At 39.9% G+C, this 21,554-nt stretch overlaps 1 non-coding gene across 1 annotated transcript; it reads right to left on the bottom strand.

The window, feature by feature from the left end:
• Positions 1-19,709: 19,709 nt before the first annotated feature.
• LOC120252169 lies at positions 19,710-19,816 on the bottom strand. Its single transcript, XR_005533712.1, has one exon. It is a non-coding gene; the product is annotated as a small nucleolar RNA R71 (small nucleolar RNA).
• Positions 19,817-21,554: the final 1,738 nt, after the last annotated feature.

A 21,554-nucleotide genomic window follows, 5' to 3' on the forward strand; every position in this document is an offset into this window, starting at 1 on the left:
TGCAACAAGTGTCAATCAGGCAAAAATTCCTTAAAATTCAAGCTAAAAGTAGAGCATGAGAACATTTAATGTTAAAAAAATTCTCCCTAAACTCAGGAATACAAGCATTGCAACTAAGGTGAACCAGTCATTGGCTATGTGAGCATGTATGATAATCTAAAGTAAGAACAAGAGATGTGGACTATGAAACTTCCCTCCACACTTAAGTTGTACATTGTCCTCAATGTACACATGCAAGCTCACCGATAATAGATATCAATCAAGAACAAATATGGGAGAAGAAATCAAAACAATACTCCCTTGACTCCAAGTGTTGCATTTTATGGAGCTAATTCCTTAGGAGTGAAGTTCCAACAGTATCAGTAGACACACAAGTGCCAAAGCACCTTGGCCGTGACCATCACTAGTTCTTAATTCCCATACTTGAGCAAGACCATATCCATGCATACATGAGAGGGATTCAAGAAAAGCCCAATTAAACAAAAACAACTCGAGTATATGAGATATAGAGCAAGAAATACAACTCAAGGCAAAATGAGAATAAACTCAAAAAGGAAAGTTCTTTCGAGGATAAAAAGTCCAAAATGAAATACAGAACTAAAGATAAAATCAAGTGTCGATGTTGCACTCTTGCTCTGCTACTGTTGCTATTGCTAGATAGTCAAATGGCGCTGGTGGGTCAGGTGAGGGTGATGAAGTAACGTCTCGCTTAAGGAACTACTGTAATGTGTCGAAATGTGCCATGAACTCAGATGAGTGTAAGCGCTTACGCAGCCTTCATCTCCGCAATCTCTAATCGGACCTAGCGACCTTTGTCCGTAGCATCCCCACAACACTCTCGAGTCTCTTGAAATGATCATGGGCTTAAGATGGTGAAAACATGCGTACTGGTGTTGGGTCCTCTGTTGTAGGAGGTTTATCAGTCTCCATCGTTGTCTCCTGAGGCTCGGGAGCAGGCTGAGAAGCCTTGGCATCATCACCCTCATCCTCTGCTATCTTTCGAGTAGGTAAAACCAAAACATATACGCCTATTCGAACACTTCGGATCATGCCCATCAATCTCATCATCTCTAGACTCTGAGGAACAAGTGTACTCGTCTTCTCGGCCCCGATAATCGCATCCAAGAGACCCATGTCCATGACTAATCTCGTAATGTAGGGGCCCGAGAAGATCGCTCCCAATCTAGCATAATACTCCTGATGATGAATGTACTCTGCAAGGATATGCCCTGGATGAATTGGTATGCATTGCATCATCGAATACAAGTACAGAATCTCATGCTGGCTCAAAACGCCCATGCTATCACAATGGCCACTCACCGACCTACTCATAATAACATGTAAATATCGATATGCAGGTCGGTAAAGGCACGTGGCCTTGGACACCCGTGGCTCATACTGACTCTGACCACACAGCACTCTGTAGGCTCTTTGCAGGGTCAAAGCTCTAGGGTAATCGGTCTGTAACTGAGAATACTCCTCAGTGTCTGTAAAGGCCTCCTTGTATAAGCCAAGCAAACTTGAAACCTGAGTGATGTTAAGGCTATGATGATGTCCAAGTGCTCTGAACTGAATGGCATCGAGGCTATCGAATCTCGCATAGGATCTATCAAACTCAAAGGGTGACAAATCCTCCAGTGTAAGCTCACGGATGGTTGGCCCTCAAGTTATCAATAACTGGCTCCAACCTCCCACTAAAACGAGATCCTCAACCTCATCGATAAACGCATCTCCCTGCTGTAACTCTCATAGTATGCTCATTTCTAGGAATAGAGTCTGTCCGAACCAGAGTCTCGACAAGCACACAAAATGAGTCTAATGCTAGGGATAGTAAAACTCATGCCCTCGGACTCGAAGGATGACTCCCGCGGCTATTTGTCATCTTGCTTCTTTGACCTAGGTGCCATAACCTGCAAAATTTTAAATAAAATCTATCAAATAAGCTAGATAAGTACTGCTGCAAAAATCCACATGGTCATGTGGAATTTCCGCATGCGATGTAGATCCATGGGGTGTGAAGAATGCACGCCGTGCCTCAAAAATCCATAAATACACCGTTAAATCACTTCCAACTTTGTTCTAAAACATGCATACGTATTTCAATTGCAAGAACGAAGCATTTTTTTAACTAGTTTCATTGATTAAAATCAAGAATTGGCAAAGAAAAATGAAGATGAAGCTTACTAACGAATTGAGACAAGAAAACTTGAATCGGCCGGGAAACCAAATGAGAATCTCCTAACAAATGGCAGTATGAAGTCGGGAAGAAGCGTTGAATTTGCTTTTTGGCAAAATAGGAATCGGTGAGGATGAGAAGAAATGATGATTCTTTAAAAAGGACTCGCCCCTCTTGGCGTTCTATACATCCGCACGAACGTGTGGAAATTACCCACGACCCTGCGCCTCCACAGGAAAGCTCACAAGGGCAGCCGCACGCCCCTGTGTACTTCGGGATAACACATCTTTTCTCTGGAAGCCCTCGCATTGCAGCGTGCATACGCATGCTCGTGCGCCTGACCCACAAAGACAACCGCACGCCCCTGTGGCTTCTCTATCCACCCGAGAAAAATCGCTAAGTGTTTCGCACGCCCGTGTGGAAATTCCACATAGGCATGGACATTCACAGGCCCAACTCACATGGGCGAGTCCTACGCCCTGTGATCTTCTCGGGATGGAAGAGAACTCTTTCAGCAGAGGTACGCACTTTCGGATGTGTGGAAATTACACATGCCTGTGCATTTTTTCACTAGGTTGCCTACAGGGGCGAGTCCACGCCACTGTGTGCTCTCGGGATAAAATGCTAAGCCTCTGTAGAACGACGCAAGCCCGTACGGAAATTACCCACGGGCATGCGAAAATCACAAGGTCACTCACAAGGGCAGTCGCACACCCCTATACCTTCTCTAGATGAACTCACAATATAAACCCATTGGCTTGTGGAATTTCCACACGCCTGCGTGTTTTTCTCTCGATGACTTAGAAAAACTCTACAGTGCTCAGAGAAATTTCCTCGAACATGTTTACACATTCGAGCTCCAACCTATTATGCGTAATACACCAAAGCAAAACATGAAAAATAGCTCACATCGCCTACAAACTTCGCCAAAACATAGTTAAGCACATGATGAACCTGAGAATCCAAGAAATATACCGAGTGGCATATAAGAATCAAGACACCAACACTCAACACTTGTTCATGCAAATACTAGACTACTTAACTAAGAAAAAGCAAGAAACACTTGGATTGCCTACCAAGAAGCGCTTGTTTTACGTCACTTAGCTTAACGTACCTTGTCTTACTTAATGGAGGTTCATAGATGAAGGTTGCCCTCTTACCCATGGCTTGAAAGCATGATGAGCAAAGTCTCTTGAAGGTAGAGGGGCAATTGTCAAGCTTGGGGCCACCTAACATAGGTTCATCCAAATTGTTCGGTTCACGCCCGTCTCCAACAGCCTTGAAATGTTTCCAGTGGCATCTCCTTACCCTCTTCATCTTCTGTAGCACCTTCTTCAAGATCCATGAGGTAGATGGGATTTCTTCCGTCGAGCCCAGCATTAGGGTCCCTGGGGTAGATGGTACTTCTTCCATCGAGGTAAGTATCAATACTTCTTCAATATCCTCCTCTTGGTCGAACAAGCCCTCGTACGAATTCGGATTGAACATTTCCTGCATATATTCATCAACAATCTCATCAGTAGTGTCTAGGAAATACAAAGTATCATTAAAGTCAAGAGATTGTTACATGGCTTCAGCGAGGCGGTATGTGAGTTTATCATCTCTAACCCTCAAGTGTCAACTCCCCGCCGTCAATGTCTATCAATGCCTTAGGCGTGCACAAGAATGGCCTCCCAAGTATCAAAGGTACGTCCGCATCCTTATCGACATCTAACACCACAAAATCCACAGGAAATATGTACTTATCCACCTTGACAAGCACATCTTTGATGATACCCCTCGGATGTCTCATCATTTGGTCCGCCAATTATAAAGTCATCCGAGTGGGCCTAGGCTCTCCCAAGCCTAGCTTCTGAAAGAATGTGTATGGCATGACGTTGATAGTAGCCCCTGAATCTGCTAATGCCATTTCTTCACCCATGTTACTAATGTTGCATGGCATGATGAAGCTTCCGAGGTCTTTCTTCTTATTCGGCATGTTCTTTTGCAAGACCGCTGAGAAAGATGCATCTAAAATCACTGAAGCACTTTCCTCCATGACAGGTGCTCCGCAAGTGCACGGAGTTGTCGAAGTAATAAATTCCAGGTGAGTGGGGTATCGTATCCAGAGTGAGTAGGGAATAAAAATACTTATATTGTCTCTTAGCTAAGTGAAAGATGAATAGTGATTTGTGTGTCTAGCAATGTGAAATAACAAAAGTAAAATCAACAAGAAAGAAAGCACGAATGAGGAGAAGGTAAAGCAATCAATAAAGATGGGGTACCCGGGTATTGATCACACTAGGACAATAGTTTCAAGTGCAAGAACTCTCTATTATGCTTCCTAACTAATGCAATGGTTCATCATGGACATCCTTAACTGCATGGCTCCAAATCTAAGGTCAACCATGCCTAATTCTACACATGTCCCGGAGGAGAAATCAAACAATCTCAACACCTCGCACTCGCATAGAATTGCAATGAACTCTCGGGATTCTAAGTGATAAATCTCTTCCTTATTATAGACCTAACCCTTTGTCCAAAAAGAGAGGTCCCTAGCCACGCTTAAGCCCTAGATGCTAAAATCACCCTCAACGCCTTACTCCATTGCACTCGCAACAAAGCCCCAGCGGAGGGTCATCCCTTAGCCCATTCACTCTTTTGTGGCCACAAAGAACCTCGAGGAATGGAGGTAGAATCTATCATCCCGAAGGGAAAAGTGACGCTCTTTGTACCTCTCAACTCACCCTCTCAACCCCTCTCCAATCAAGCTTCGCTCTAACTTTCATGATGTGTCACCACTCACAAGGGTAACTGATGAACTCTCAACCCTAGTGTCACTCTAGGGGAGTATTCAAAGCAACAAACAATCAAGATTGGAACTCACAAAAACATCAATTAATTGAAAGCATAATAAAGAGATTCAAAGAAACTAATACCTCCTAGGGTTCACAAATACCCAAATACCCACTAGGGGTTTAGCTCTCCATGGAGTTTAATACAAATGGTAATGAAATCTAATACAAAAAGTAAACAATCCATAGGAAAAACCCCTCGACAGCTGTGCACAATGGTCTTATGGAGAGTCCTCTCACTCGCCACAACGATCTCCCTCGTCTCATGTATAAGATACGCCTTGATCGCTTCCCCGCAAGTGTACGGGATCGCCAAGTAATACCTCGTGCGAAGACACGAGGATCGTATTCCAGTGGCTAAGGATCTCCTATTACTCCTTCTCGAGCTATTATCTAGCCTAAGATCTTAAGTGATGGATTTACTCTACTAAATACAAATAAAACTAAACACAAGATTTGCTAGCAAATAAGAGAGAACAAGCAATGCAAAGCAAGAGAATCAATGAAGTGCAAAGGCCTATGGATGTGGATCCCCTTGAGGGGTTATCATGCAACATGGATGATGATTTAAAGGTGCAAGGGTAAATTGGACCATGAGATTCCAAGATTAGAACAACCCCAATTTCTCGGCGATTGATCCCTAATCCCATACGAACATAGATAGGAATTCCAAATCTACATTCCTACGATTGCATTAAGTACAAGGAAATCTCGCTTAGGAATAAACCTACTCTTCTTCGGATTAAACCTACATGGAGGGCTACCAAACACCCAATTTCTCGGCGTGATGATACAAGTATCCCCTTCTAATCCATTCATGACCTAATACATGCGAGCAAGTCACATCTACATGCATCATTCATAAAAGAGCTACGGATTTCTCCTTGATGCAACACTTAGCATGAAAAACAATGGATTAGATCTCAAAATTACCCAAGCATAGAATTAACAAGTAATCATCCAAAAATACATGATAAACCCCCAAGGTTCACCAACACCCGGTGGCCTTGGGGGTCTAGTGTGTCATCATCTCATAACAAAACCATACAATCAAGCAAATCATGAAATACAAGCATAGTAAGACACTCCCTAGATGAAAATGATGAAGGAAGAGATAAGAATGTGCCGAATGACGCTTCCTCCGCCAAAAGGAATGCCGAATGACGCTTCCTCTAGCCGCATGGGTCTCTTTCCTTCAAGTCGTGATAGATCTCCCTTGAATGATGTTGCTTTCTTGCCTTGAGAGCTTTGGACCTTGGGCTTGAATGATCTTCTAGCTTTCTGCCCTTCTTCTCCTCCCCAAGGTCACCCAAAAATCTCCCAAATGATCTCCCAAAAGTCGTCCAAGAAAAGTTTTTAATCAGCCTTAAAAGTGAGTATATATACTCCCGAGGCATACGGGCCATATAGGGGTCGATGGGGTCGAGTAGCACTTTCGAAACCCTAGATTCGCTGCTCCATACTGGGTGCATACGGCCCCATACGGCCCCGTGATACTCGGGTAGTATGGAAATCTGGATGTAACACCAAGTCAATCCGCCACTACAGATACGGCCCCATCATCGGGTAGTATGGGGGTAGTATGAAAATCTCGCTTTTCTTCTCTTTTCGCCAAAATGATATCTTCTTGTTCTCCATGGATTCCATATGCCCTACAAAGCAAATAATAGACGATTAAGCGCCAAACGGGCATCAAACCTCACAAAATACATGCAAAGTGCATACGATATATATATGAAAACACCTACATTTAGACACTTATCACGCCTCGCCAAATCACTTCAATGAAGGCTCCCTTTACCAAACCTTCTTCCTAATGAAATAACGATGTCGGAACCATAGAACCTCCTCCAATCCCTTGCCAATACCTTTCAAAATCCTAGCCACAGCCCTCTCTCTGGTTGGGGAAAAGATGAGAAAAATGAACAAAAGATAATAAAAATCGCTGGCTAGATCGAGCTTTTAAATAGAGTCGAATCGGGATCCCACATCGCTGAGCCCCACCCCTTAATCAAATCCAAGCCATTGCTTTTTATCTTTTAATCCTAGCCGTTGGTTTTATTTTTAATCTTGGCCATTGATTTTGTTCTTTTTAGTTTCAAAACCCTAGCCGTCTTTTCACCTTCTTCGGTTTTAGATCACCGCTCTAGGGAAAGAGAGAGAGATGAGAGTGCAGAGAAAGAGACTTGCCTCATCTTTCTCTCCCTTTTAGCCAGGTGGTTCAAATGACGAGGACGTGAGAAGGGTCTCGCCGTAATGCATTTTTGTTTCATAGTTATTATTGAGGTAAGGTTCTGAGTTATTTTGTTTTTGCTCTTTCTTATGCTTGTTTGTGACGTGTTACTAGTTAGGGTCAGGGTTTGGTGAGAATTGATTTGATTTTAATTTGAGGATAAAAATTCAGAAAAGTTCCTGTTAGCATAGGAGAGATCCCTATTTTTATTTGGAAGATTTAGAAACCTAATTTGGAAGAGATCAGAATAGAAAAATTGTAGACCGAGGTCTTGTTTAGATTTTTGCCAAATTTCAGAATTTTTGGAGAAGTATCCTGCAAATTATAAATTTTTAGACGCAGGTGTCACGGACAGGATTTCTGTTCAGCCCTTGAAAGGTTTTGATTATTTTCATAATTTTAAGTTCTGTTTTAGATTTATATTTATATAAGAACGTTATATAGGACGATGTTATCTTTGACTCTGCAAAATTTCAGAATTTTTAGCTATGTAAATTGTGAGTTATGATCAGATTTCTATAGGTGTGCTCAATACTATTTCTGCAGAGAACATAGAGATTCCTTAGAGAATTTGATGGTCTTGTATATGAAATTTGGAGAATAGTAATATAACAAAGTTATAAATTTTGATGTTACCTAAATACCTGAAAAAGTTCAGATTTTATGAATTTGTAGTTTGTGAGATATAGGCTTATTAGTATAATTGTCTCGGATGATATTTCTGTGCAGAACTTGAAGAATCATGGCCAATTTTGAGGATCAGGGAGATTGAATTAGATAAGGTGAAAAATAAGAAAGTAGTTTATTTTTGAGTTGTCTAATTGTCAGTAAAACTGCATTACTTTTGGAGTTATAGGTTGAGCGATATGCATATTTTAAAAGTATATGTCTGAATTATAAATTTGCAGAAATAGCTGGAGATTCAATTGAATGTTACAAATTGAGTAGTACTCTAAGTTATGTGAATTTAGGATATGTCATAGTTTTAGATGACTATTATTCCCAGAATTTTGAAATTGTGATTTGGAAAAGTGTACGTGAAGTTATGAGGGTTTTAGTACTCATTGATCATGTTGGAATTATTGATATGGTTTTTAGGGTGGGTAATTGCTATTGTACCCTCACAATAATTAATATTTGAGAGTGTAGAATAATAGTTTGAACTTTTTGCATTTGTACCCTTCCAAAAAAATCTTTTTGTATACTATTGTTTGTTAGCCCTCGATTTTTGTTATTGAAAGCTAATAGGATCTCTTCCCAAATATAGGATATGCCAAAGGTGTATGGTTTGGGAGCATTTTTGGACGTTAATCAAGTAAGTATCTCACATATAAATCCTATTATATGTATATAATTTAGTTTTTCTCGAACTTCTATAATTTTTGGGAAAGATACTGATTGTTTTAAAATTATTTTGAAATTTTTGAGTTAATAAAAATTTTTATTTTGTATTAGGATTATCCGAAAAGTTTAAATATTTATTTTAAATTCGCATTACTTACGTTCTAAAGTTTTAGACAGCTTTTCTAAATATGTATTATTTCAATTCTGAATTTCAGACATTTCAGTTAATTTTTAATTAATTAATATTAATATTATTTTAAAATTATTTGTTCATATTTGGATTAAAAATAACGGGTTTATTTTTGCTATGATAAAATGTGATCATGCGACTCACTGAAAATTTTTGTTGGCAAATTACTCGTATTTTGCCCCATCTGAATTTTGATAGTTTTTTGTTTATGAACAGAAAGTATTTTGACATAGAAACTAGTCCCCAAATAACTTTGCAATAACCCTCGCATCGAGGGTTAAACATCGACCGTGTCGACACGTATTTTTGTTGTAGAAACTATAGTTTCCCACCGCTACCGCTCGGTGAAGAATATCGATCCTTTGATAATTTTGGCTCGTGTCACCGAGGATAAAAATATGGCTTTTGTTAAATTTTGGTCTCGGGTCACCGAGGGTAAATATATGAATTTTGTGATTTTGTTTTGACAATAGTTGTTTGGGGACCTATATGCTCGGGCTTTTGGCATCTGTCTTTACTTGAAATAATTATGATTTCTGATTTTCCTCATTTTCATAAATTATGATTTTGTGTAAATGATCCCAATATTTTTAGTGGGTGCTTCACCTTTGTCCAAGCCTCATAAATTGTTGTTTAATATCTTTTCGGATAAAGAATAGAGTTGAGTGGCGGATAGCTTAGCAGGGGTTCGATTAAGCAAATCGTCGAGTATTAGCATGTAATTTGTGGGCTTATGTTTTATAACAATAAGTTTTTTTATTGTTTTTGCAATCCACTGAGTTTGATTCTTTGTTATGTTTTGGATCAGGTTTTGAGGCCTTGTATGCCTACTTGGTTTCGGGCTTGTAGGTGTACGGCCGTTTGTCAGCGTCCCGGGTCCGGCGAGCTGTGTTCGGGGCATGACAAATTTAGTGGTATCAGAGCTTTAGTAAAATTTTGACGATATTAATGTGTTTGATATGAAGTCTTGTTCCAGTTTTGACCTAACCTATAGCTTTGATTTGCATCCTTGAACTTGTCCTTGATTATTATTTTGTTATTGATTTGGTGTTTTTAGCATCATTCGAGGGATGTCTACTAGCGACACTCTTTATTCTTAGAAAAAAAAAAATTTTGGTGATCATGGGCTGTTGGTAATTAATTAGCATGTGCATTAGTTACCTCCCTGCATTAATTTTCTTGGACTTCCATAAGCTTGGTGATTGATAATGTTAGACTTTATGGGGCTAGAAAAGGATTGGTTGTCAGCTATATTTCTCTAGAAGCCATTTTTTTATTTCTTTACATTGATCGGAAGTTGCATGCCGGGGATTTGAGTGTTTGTTTTTGATATTTTTGAATTGATGGAAAACTCTTAATTACTTTGGTTAGAATTTGGGATTGGATCTTGTAGGGATTGTATTATATTTGATTTTATTTGACATGGCCATTTGATATGAAGAGAATAATAGGATTTTGAAATTTGCAGATACGATGATTAGAAAAAAAAAATTGATTAGAGTTGAGCTCTTGTATGGTTGTATATTGAAGCATAGGAATTGTGACTTTCAAGATTTTGATTTGAGCTATCTGAAATTTTGTCCAAATTCAGAGATTATAGATATAGAATTTAAGGAAGTTTAAAACTAGAGTATTGTGGCATTTATCCATTGCTATCTACCTGCAAAATTTTGAATTTATTAGATGTGTATCTTAAGAGATATTCTCGTATAATTAGGTCTACTCTGGATATTACTGTTATGCAGGACTGGAAGATTAAATGGTATTTTTCTCAGGATTCTAGATGAAGATTTGGCCAAAGTGCATTATAGAGAACTTGTTCAATTTGGTCTTAACTACTTGTCTGTAAAATATTTCAAAAATTAGATGTGTAGTTTGAAAGATATTCATAATCTTGTAAAACTAGCCTGAAATATAAATGTGTAGAAATTTGGTGATATTCAAATTGAAGTGATAATTTAAGGAAAGCTAAGAATATTATGGAACTTGGTCACATTGTATCTTGGTGAGTCTAAATTTTATTCGAAGAGGAATTGTAAGGTTTGACAAGTTAAATATTGCTATAATTAAAAATTCCCAGAGGTTAATGTGTGCATGTTCCTGCCCTTTGCTTGTTGTTGGGTAGTATTTGGTGCTTTCAGTGGCAGGATAATGGTTAAAAATTTTTAGGAGCAAAATTCTTATAATTCGATACCTTTCTTTGGTTTTCTTGAAGCTAAGAAGAGGCTCTGAATGATATATTTGACATCTTCGTGTGTTCAGTTGTATTGATTTTTGTGAATTAATGGTCAATCTAGAGAATCATTATGTACTTGGAAGGTGAATTAAGCTCCATTGATGTAATGCTACAAGCAAAAAGATGTAAAGGATCATACCATAGTGTTTTAGGAGACTTAAGCAATTTTGATGATTAGACTCCAAATATTTGATTGAGGATAATTCAAGAAAGTCTAAGCTTGGTAGATACTTGGTGGCTCTGGTTGGTTTTTAATTTGTTTATGTCAATCAATGAGCAAATTTTTAGAGTGTTCAAATATTGTTTTGGACTGGAGTATTTGTATAATTTTTGATGTTCTGATGTTTTGATGGGTGTAAAGTTTTGATCTATGAGAATCATGTTAGGTGATTTTAGTAGGCAACATGGTTTCAGATGGATGAGAAAGAAACTAATGGCATTTTAATTTTTCTAAACTTGTTTGATTTAATCATCATATTCATGGAATGATCACGGGAATTGGGAATTTTTAATTGAGGTTTGATAGATTGCAATGATGGTAATGTATTTGCGGTTTTAAATTATTTTTGAAGTTAGATGATAACAAACTCATGATAATGTACGCTCAGATTGATGTTTAATAGAGGATGTTCAAAGGCACTGAATTTTATATTATGTTTGATATGAGTTTGAGTCAAACCAAAGGTTGGTTTATTGTTTATTTGTTGTGACCATTGTCCTTAGAAGTATCATCAATCAAGTTTTTGTTTGAATCCATTGGTCTTTTGAATCTTATCAGCTAATTCTATGATGCTCGAACTTTTTCGTAGTCCGAGTCTTCACTGAAAGTCTCGCTTCGATGGTTAAAGTTGAGTTTAGAGGACTAAAACTCTCTTTAAAGGAGGGGAGATTGTGAGCCCCACCCCTTAATCAAATCCTAGCCATTGCTTTTTATCTTTTTAATCCTAGCCCTTGGTTTTTATTTTTTTAATCTTGGCCATTGATTTTGTTCTTTTTTATTTCAAAACCCTAGCCGTCTTTTCACCTTCTTCGGTTTTAGATCACCGTCTAGGAAAGAGAGAGAGACAGAGACAGAGACAGAGAAAGAGACTTGCCTCATCTCTTTCTCTCCCTTTTAGCGGGTGGTTCAGCGACGAGGACGTGAGAAGGGTCTCAGTCGTAATCGGATTTTTGTTTCATAGTTATTATTGAGGTAAGGTTCTGAGTTATTTTGTTTTTGCTATTTCTTATGCTTTTTTGTGACGTGTTACTAGTTAGGGTCAGGGTTTGGTGAGAATTGATTTTGATTTTAATTTGAGGATAAAATTCAGAAAGTTCCTGTTAGCATAGGAGAGATCCCTATTTTATTTGGAAGATTTAGAAACCTAATTTGGAAGAGATCAGAATAGAAAAATTGTAGATCGAGGTCTTGTTTAGATTTCTGCCAAATTTCAGAATTTTTGGAGAAGTATCATGCAAATTATAAATTTTTAGACGCAGGTGTCACGGACAGGATTTCTGTTCAGCCCTTGAAATATTTTGATTATTTTCATAATTTTAAGTTCTGTTTTTAGATTTATATTTATATAAGACAGTTATATAGGACGATGTTATCTTTGACTCTGCAAAATTTCAGAATTTTTAGCTATATAAATTGTGAGTTATGATCAGATTTCTATAGGTGTGCTCAAATACTATTTCTGCAGAGAACATAGAGATTGCTTAGAGAATTTGATGGTCTTGTATATGAAATTTGGAGAATAGTAATATAACAAAGTTATAAATTTTGATGTCACCTAAATACCTGAAAAATTTCAGATTTTATAAATCTGTAGTTTGTGAGATATAGGCTTATTAGTATAATTGTCTCGGATGATATTTCTATGCAGAACTTGAAGAATCATTGCCAATTTTGAGGATTAGGGAGATTGAATTAGATAAGGTGAAAAATAAGAAAGTAGTTTATTTTGGAGTTGTCTAATTGTCAGTAAAATTAATTACTTTTTGGAGTTATAGGTTGAGCGATATACATATTTTTAAAAATATATGTCTGAATTATAAGTTTGCAGAAATAAATTTGGAGATTCAATTGAATGTTACAAATTGAGTAGTACTCTAAGTTATGTGAATTTAGGATATGTCATAGTTTTTAGATGCCTATTATTCCCAGAATTTTTGAAATTGTGATTTGGAAAAGAGTGTACGTGAAGTTATGAGGGTTTTAGTACTCATTGATCATGTTGGAATTATTGATATGGTTTTTAGGGTGGGTAATTGCTATTGTACCCTCACAATAATTAATATTTGAGTGTAGAATAATAGTTTGAACTTTTTGCATTTGTACCCTTCCAAAAATCTTTTTGTATACTATTGTTTGTTAGCCTCGATTTTTGTTATTGAGAAGCTAATAGGATCTCTTCCCAAATATAGGATATGCCAAAGGTGTAAGGTTTGGGAGTATTTTTGGGCGTTAATCAAGTAAGTATCTCACATATAAATCCTATTATAAGTATATAATTTAGTTTTCGAACTTCTATAATTTTTGGGAAAAGATCTTGATTGTTTTTAAAATTATTTGAAATTTTGAGTTAATAAAATTTTTATTTTGGATTAGGATTATCTGAAAAGTTTTAAATATTTATTTTAAATTCGATTACTTACATTCTAAAGTTTTAAACTGACTTTTTCTAAATATGTATTATTTCAATTCGAATTTTCGAGACATTTTGATTAATTTTTAATTAATTAATATTAATATTATTTTAAAATTATTTGTTCATATTTGGATTCAAAAATAACGGGTTTATTTTGCTATGATAAAAATGGGATCATGCATTCGCTAAAAATTTTGTTGGCAAATTACTCGTATTTTTGCCCCATCAAATTTTGATAGTTTATTGTTTGTGAGCAGAAAGTATTTTTTGACATAGAAACTAGTCCCCAAATAACTTTGTAATAACCACATCCTTTGGGGGTTAAACAACGATCGATTGTACACGTATTTTGTTCTAGAAACTATAGTTTCCCACAGCTTGCCCGTCGGTGAAGAATATCGGCCTTTGATAATTTTTGGCTCGTGTCACGAGGGATAAAAAAATATGGCTTTTGTTAAATTTTGGTCTCGGGTCACCGAGGGTAAATATATGAATTTTGTGATTTTGTTTTGGCAATAGTTGTTTGGGGGACCTATATGCTCAGTTTTGACATCTGTCTTTACTTGAAATAATTATGATTTCTGATTTTTCCTCATTTTTCATAAATTATGATTTTGTGTAAATGAGTCCCAATATTTTTTTAGTAGGGTGCTTCTTGAGCTGTCAAGCTCATAAATTGTTGTTTAATATCTTTTCAGATAAAGAGTAGAGTTGAGTGGCGGATAGCTTAGCGGGGTTCAATAGGTAATCGTCGAGTATTAGCATGTAATTTGTGGGCCTATGTTTTATAACAATAAGTTTTTATTGTTTTTGCAATCCACTGAGTTTGGTTCTTTGTTCTGTTTTGGATCAGGTTTTGAGGCCTTGTATGCCTACTTGGTTTTCGGGCTTGTAGGGTGTCGGCCGTTTGTCGATCCCGGGTCCGGCGTGCTGGGTTCGAGGCGTGACACCTGCACCATGTGGATCGCCACCACGGCCCTGTAGTGAGCAACTTAGAGATGGCCTTAACGAGTTGTGAAATCTTCAAATTCGAGGTTTGAATCGGTTGATGCTATGATAAGCGCTTGTGCGATAAGAATGCGAGCGTTCTTTCCTTATGATTTGCATTACTTTTTGTCGGGTTTTAGCATTAATATGTGTGCATATATGTTCTTTTTACAGATTGGGTTGTGAAGACGAAAGTGGAAGAAAAAAAGCCAATGTGGACCGTGAATGCACCAATGTTGGGAGAAATTCTTGATAAAAGTTCAAGCGAAGACATAGGTCGAGGTGCGAGGCAGTTTGAGTGTGTGCCAACCTCTTTATAATTCAGTTAGCAAGACCAATTGGAGGGGCACAAGGGCAATCACACTTTAGCGTTCCGACTTGTGCACATAGAACAAGATCTCTACCAACTTGTCCGATAATGAAGAAGCAAAGCGGTCCACGACGTGGACGTGTGCCCGTCTACGTTACCTCGAGCGAAATCATGGAATCGGGATACTTCGTGCCGGTTTTGTAGCGAGGAATTATTGACGACCGGTCGAAGAAGCAAGAAACGAGAGAAGACACGCGGGGTGTGGAATTTACCTGCGCCGTGCGTTATTTCCACAGGGACGTGTGGAGTCTCATATGGGCGTGTGATATCTAGATTCCAGCCCCTATTTAAAGCCGAATCTGCCTCGATTTCAGCATTCTTTGTTCATCCTTTGTTCATCTCTCCCCCATCTTGAGAGAAGGCTGCGGCTAGGGTTTGGAGAGGTATTGGCTAGGTCTTGGAGGAGGTTCTACGGCTCTGACAACGCATCTCGGTAGGAAGAAGGTTGGTAAGGGAGCCTCTAACAAAGGCGTATCTTATACCAGACGAGGAGATCGCGTGACGAGTAGAGGACTCTCCACAAGACCATCGACACGACCATCGAGGGGGTTTTTCTTATGGATTGTTTATCCTTGCACTTGATTTCATTATCTTTTGTATTAAACTCCACGGAGAGCTAAACCCCTTATGGGTATTTGGGTATTTGTGAACCCTAGGATGTATTAGTTTCTTTGAATCGCTTTATTGTGCTTTCAATTAATTGATGTGTTTGTGAGTTCCAATCTTGAATGCTTGTTGTTGAATACTCCCTTAGAGTGACACTAGGGTTGAGAGTTCACTCGGTTATCCTTGTGAGTGAGTGACACACCACGAGGGTTAGAGCGAAAGCTTGATTGGACAAGGGTTAAGAGGGTGAGTCGAGGAGGTACAGGGAGCGTCCCTTTTCCCCTCGGTGTGATAGATTCTACCTCCGTTCCTCGAGGTTCTTTGCGGCCACAATAGAGTGCATGGGTTGAGGGAATGATCCTCTGGTCGGGGCCTAGTTGCGAGTGCAATGGGTGAAGCGTTGAGGTGACTTTAGCTCTAGGGGTTAATTGTGGCTAGGGGACCTTCTACCTTGACCAAAGGGTTAGGGTCATACATAGGGAAGAGATTTATCACTTGGAATCCCTAGAGTACATTTGCAATTCTATCTGAGTGCGAGGTATTGAGATTGTTAGATTTCTCCTCCGGGACATGTATAGAATTAGGCATGAGTTGACCTTAGGTTTGGGATCATGTATTTAAGGATGTCCACGACTCTTAATTGCATTGGTTAGGAAGCATAATATAGGATTCTTGCACTTGAAACTAGTGTCCTAGGGTGAATAATACCCGGGTACCCCATTTATATCGATTGTCTTACTTTCTCCTTTCCTGTACTTTCTCTCTTGTTTATTTTCATCTTTTGGTTATTTCCATCTTTTGACACACAAATCACTATTCCATCTTTCGATCTAGCTAGAAGTAATCTAAGTATTTTTTTACTCACTACTCCCCGTCGATCGATACCCCCACTCACCGGAGATTATTGCTTGACAACTCCGTGCACTTGCGAGACACAGCCGAGCTACACTCAGTAATCACACCGCTTCCTTGCACAATCTTGAGAATCAAGTGGGACAAATTACGAAGTCTCTAGCGGAGAGACCACAAGGAAGCTTACCAAGCAATACCGAGATGAAATCCTAGAGCATGTGAAGGCGATCATTTTGAGAAGTGGTCGTGAGGTTGAAGGTAAGCTTCCGGTGAGAAACCCAATGTAAATGCACCCGAGGTCTTAGAGATGAGAAGAAGCGAACAAGCAAAGAGAAGGAGGTAGCACCTCCACCTTTCATACTAGAATTCCTTATCCCTCTAGGTTGAAGAATGACCAAGCGGATGAGCAGTTTAAAAGTTTCTTAGTTTATTCAAACAACTCCATATCAACATTCATTTTTGTTGAGGGCATTGTCTCAAATGCCTAAGTATGCCAAGTTCTTGAAAGATTTGTTGACCAACAAGAGGAAGTTAGAGGAGAGTGTTTACGTGATTCTAAATATATCTTGCTCAGCGGTCTTGCAAAAAGAACATAGCGAATAAGAAGAAAGACAGGAAGCTTCATCATTCTGTGCAACATTGGCAATTTAGGTGAAAAAATGGCATTGGCAGATTCAGGGGCAAGTATCAATGTCATGTCGTACACCTTCTTTCGAGAAACTAAAGTGGGAGAGGCGATAAGTGCTTGTGAGATAAGAATGCATGAGCGTTCTTTCCTTAAGATTTGCATTACTTTTGTCGGGTTTTACCATTAATATGTGTGCATCTATGTTCTTTTACACAGATTGGGTTGTGAAGACGAAAGTGAAATAAAGAAGCCAATGTCGACCGTGATTGCACCAATGTTGGGAGAAATCTTGATAAAGTTCAAACGCGAGGACATTGGTCAGGTGCGAGACACTGGAGTGTGTGCCAACCTCTTTATAATTCAGTAGCAAGACCATTTGGAGGGTCACAAGGGCAGTCACACTTTAGCATTCCGACTTGGGCACGTAGAACAAGATCTCTACCAACTTGTCCGATAATAAAGAAGCAAAGCGGTCCACGACGTGGATGTGTGCCCGTCTATGTTACCTCGATGAATTCATGGAATCGGGATACTTCGTGCCGGTTTGTAGCAGGATTTATTGACAGCCAGCAGAAGAAGCAAGAAACAGAGAAGTCACATGGGCGTGGAATTTACACACGCCCGTGCGTTATTTCCACAAGGCCGTGTGGAGTCTCACACGGGCGTGTGAAATCCCGATTTCAGCCCCTATTTAAAGCCGAATCCGCCTCGATTTCAGTATTCTATTCTTCATCCTTTGTTCATCTCTCCCCCATCTTGAGAGAAGGCTGCGGCTAGGGCTTAGAGAGGTATTGGCTAGGTCTTGGAGGAGGTTCTACGGCTCCGACATCGCGTCTCGGTAGGAAGAAGGTTGGTAAGGGAGCCTCTGACAAAGGCGTATCTTATACCGGACGAGGAGATCGCGTGACGAGTAGAGCACTCTCCACAAGACCATCGACACGACCATCGAGGGGGGTTTTTCTTATGGATTGTTTATCTTTGCATTTGATTTCATTATCTTTTGTATTAAACTCCATGGAGAGCTAAACCCCTAGTGGGTATTTGGGTATTTGTGAACCCTAGGATGTATTAGTTTCTTTGAATCTCTTTATTATGCTTTCAATTAATTGATGTGTTTGTGAGTTCCAATCTTGAATGCTTGTTGTTGAATACTCCCTTACAGTGACACTAGGGTTGAGAGTTCACTCGGTTATTCTTTTGAGTGAGTGGCACACCACGAGGGTTAGACGAAGCTTGATTGGAGAGGAATGAGAGGGTGAGTCGAGAGGTACAGGAGCGTCCCCTTTCCCCTCCGGTGTGATAGATTCTACCTCCGTTCCTTGAGTTCTTTGCGGCCACAATAGAGTGAATGGGCTAAGGGATGACCCTCCGCTGGGGCCTAGTTGCGAGTGCAATGGAGTGAAGCGTTGAGGGTGATTTTTAGCTCTAGGGCTTAATTGTGGCTAGGGACCTTCCGCTGGACCAAAGGGTTAGGTCTATACATAGGAAGAGATTTATCACTTTGGAATCCCTAGAGTTCATTGCAATTCTATACTGAGTGTGAGGTGTTGAGATTGTTAGATTTCTCCTCCCGGGACATGTATAGAATTAGGCATGGTTGACCTTAGGTTTGGGATCATGTATTTAAGGATGTCCACGACTCTCAATTGCATTAGTTAGGAAGCATAATAGAGGGATTCTTGCACTTGAAACTAGTGTCCTAGGGGGAACAATACCCGAGTGCCCCATTTATATCGATTGCCTTACTTTCTCCTCTCCCGTACTTTCTCTCTTGTTTATTTCATCTTTCGTTAATTCACATCTTTTGACACACAAATCACTATTCCATCTTTCGCCTAGCTAAGAAGCAATCTAAGTATTTTCTACTCACTACTCCCCGTGGATACGATACCCCCACTCACCGGGGATTATTAGCTCGACAACTCCGTGCACTTATGAGCAACTGTCAAGTTTTTTTGGCTCCGTTGTCGAGGGAGTAGGCATTTAGAGATACTTTGCACTTTTGTTTTCTTAGCTATTCATTCATTTATTCTATTTCACATCTTCTTTTCTATCATCGTTCTGATTTGTTTACTTTCTTTTGTGCAGCTTCAGGTTGATGACGCGAGGGAACCCCTCAATATTGATTGAAGGAGATCCCGAGCTTGAAAGAACACTTAGAAGAAAAGGGAGAGGACCTGTGGAAGAACCGTCTACTCTAGCTGATTTGGAAGTTGAAGGTTCAGGCAATATGGCAGAACAGAATGAGCAGCAGAGGACACTCTCTGACTATGCTAGACCTTCAGATTTGGGGACACAATTGAGCATTGTGCGTCCCCCTATTACAGCTCAGAACTTTGAGCTAAAGGCGGCATTCATCCACATGTTACAGCAGTCTGCACAGTTCAATGGTTTGGCCGATGAGGATCCAAAGAGTCACATAGAGAACTTTCTTGAGGTGTGTGATATGCTCAAGATCAACGGAGTGACGGATGATGCCATCAAGTTGAGAGCCTTCCCATTTTCCCTAAAGGGGAGAGCGAAGCAGTGGCTACACTCATTACCTAAAGCCTCGATCACCACATGGGAGGAGATGGTAGAAGCTTTTCTTGGCCATTATTTCCCTCCCGGAAAATCTGTAAAGCTAAGGAGTGAGATCTCGTCTTTTGTACAGTCGGAATTGGAGTCTCTATTTGAGACGTGGGAAAGGTTCAAGGAGCTCCTGCGCAAATACCCACAACACGGATTCCCGGAGTGGATGATTATCCAAACCTTTTACAACAGTTTGAATCCAAGTACAAGGCAACTTTTTGGATGCGGCAGATAGGGAGGTACCTTAGGTAGCAAGACCCCGAGGCATGCCGACAACTTATTGAAGAAATGGGTCTAAATAGCTACCAATGGAATGCGAGGGAGAAGAAGAAAGTGGCCGGACTCTATGAAATAGATGCGGTAACATCATTGGTGGCTCAAGTTAAAGCATTGGGTAAGAAGCTAGATGTTATAGCTTCGACAGAGTGGCGGCCGTGACAACATGTAACGGATGTGGAGGAGGACATGCCTCCTCCGATTGCCCGATCTCTATTGGTGATGTATCTTCGGTGGAGAACGTTGATTTTGTGGGTAATGCAATGAGGAACCAAGGGAATCCATATAGCAACACCTACAATTCGGGTTGGAAGAATCATCCAAATTTTTTTCATGGAGCAAACCTAAGGTCCACAGAAGGCCATGGGGCACTGGGTTTCCAACAACAACAACAAGCCCCAAATGTCGAGAACAGAGTTAATGGCTTGGACACCCGCATGAATGACTTAGAGAAGGCCTTGACCAGATTTGTGCAATCTTCAAATTCAAGGTTTGAATCAGTTGAGGCCACACTTCACAATCACACTGCGTCCTTGCACAATCTTGAGAACCAAGTTGGACAAATTGCGAAGTCTCTAGCAAAACGACCACAAGGGAGCTTACTGAGCAATACAGGGACGAATCCTAGAGAGCAATTAAAAGTGATCACTTTGCGAAGTGGCCGCGAGGTTGAAGGCAAGCTTCCGAGTGAGAAGCCCAATGTGCATGTACCCGAGGTCATAGAGGTTGGAGAAGGACCGAGCAAAGAGAAGGAGGTGGCACCTCCACCCTTCAAGCCAAGAATACCTTATCCCTCAAGATTGAAGAATGACCAAGTGGATGATCAATACAAGAAGTTCCTAAGTCTATTCAAGCAACTCCACATCAACATTCTTTTTGTTGAGGCATTGGCTCAAATGCCTAAGTATGCTAAATTCTTGAAAGATTTATTGACCAACAAGAGGAAGTTAGAGGAGAGTGCTTCCGTGATCTTAGATGCATCTTGCTCGGCAGTTTTGCAAAAGAACATGCCGAATAAGAAGAAAGACCCGGGGAGCTTCATCATTCCGTGTAACATTGGCAATTTAGGTGAAGAATTGGCATTGGCAGATTTAGGGGCAAGCATCAATGTCATGCCATACACCTTATTTCAGAAGCTAGGTTTGGGAGAACCTAGGCCCACTCGGATGACTTTTACAATTGGCGGACCGAATGGTGCGACATCCGAGGGGCATCATCAAAGACGTGCTTGTCAAGGTTGACAAGTATATATTTCCTGTTGACTTTGTGGTGCTAGACGTCGATGAGGATGCGGATGTACCATTGATACTTGGGAGGCCATTCTTGCGAACTTCCAAGGCTTTGATTGACATGGATGGCGGGGAGCTAACGTTGAGAGTTAGAGATGACAAGCTCACATACCGCCTCGCTGAAGCCATGCGGCATTCTCTTGACTTTGATGACACATTATATTTTCTAGACACTACTGATGAGATTATTGATGAATATGTGCAGGAAATGTTTAATCCTAACCCGTATGAGGGTTTGTTCGACCAAGAGGAGGATATTGAAGAAGTAATGATGCTTGGCTCGAACGAAGCAGTACCATCTACCCCGGGGATCCTGAAGAAGGTGATCT

The sequence above is a fragment of the Dioscorea cayenensis genome, chromosome 20 (assembly GCF_009730915.1).
Source record: "Dioscorea cayenensis subsp. rotundata cultivar TDr96_F1 chromosome 20, TDr96_F1_v2_PseudoChromosome.rev07_lg8_w22 25.fasta, whole genome shotgun sequence".
NCBI lineage: Eukaryota > Viridiplantae > Streptophyta > Magnoliopsida > Dioscoreales > Dioscoreaceae > Dioscorea > Dioscorea cayenensis.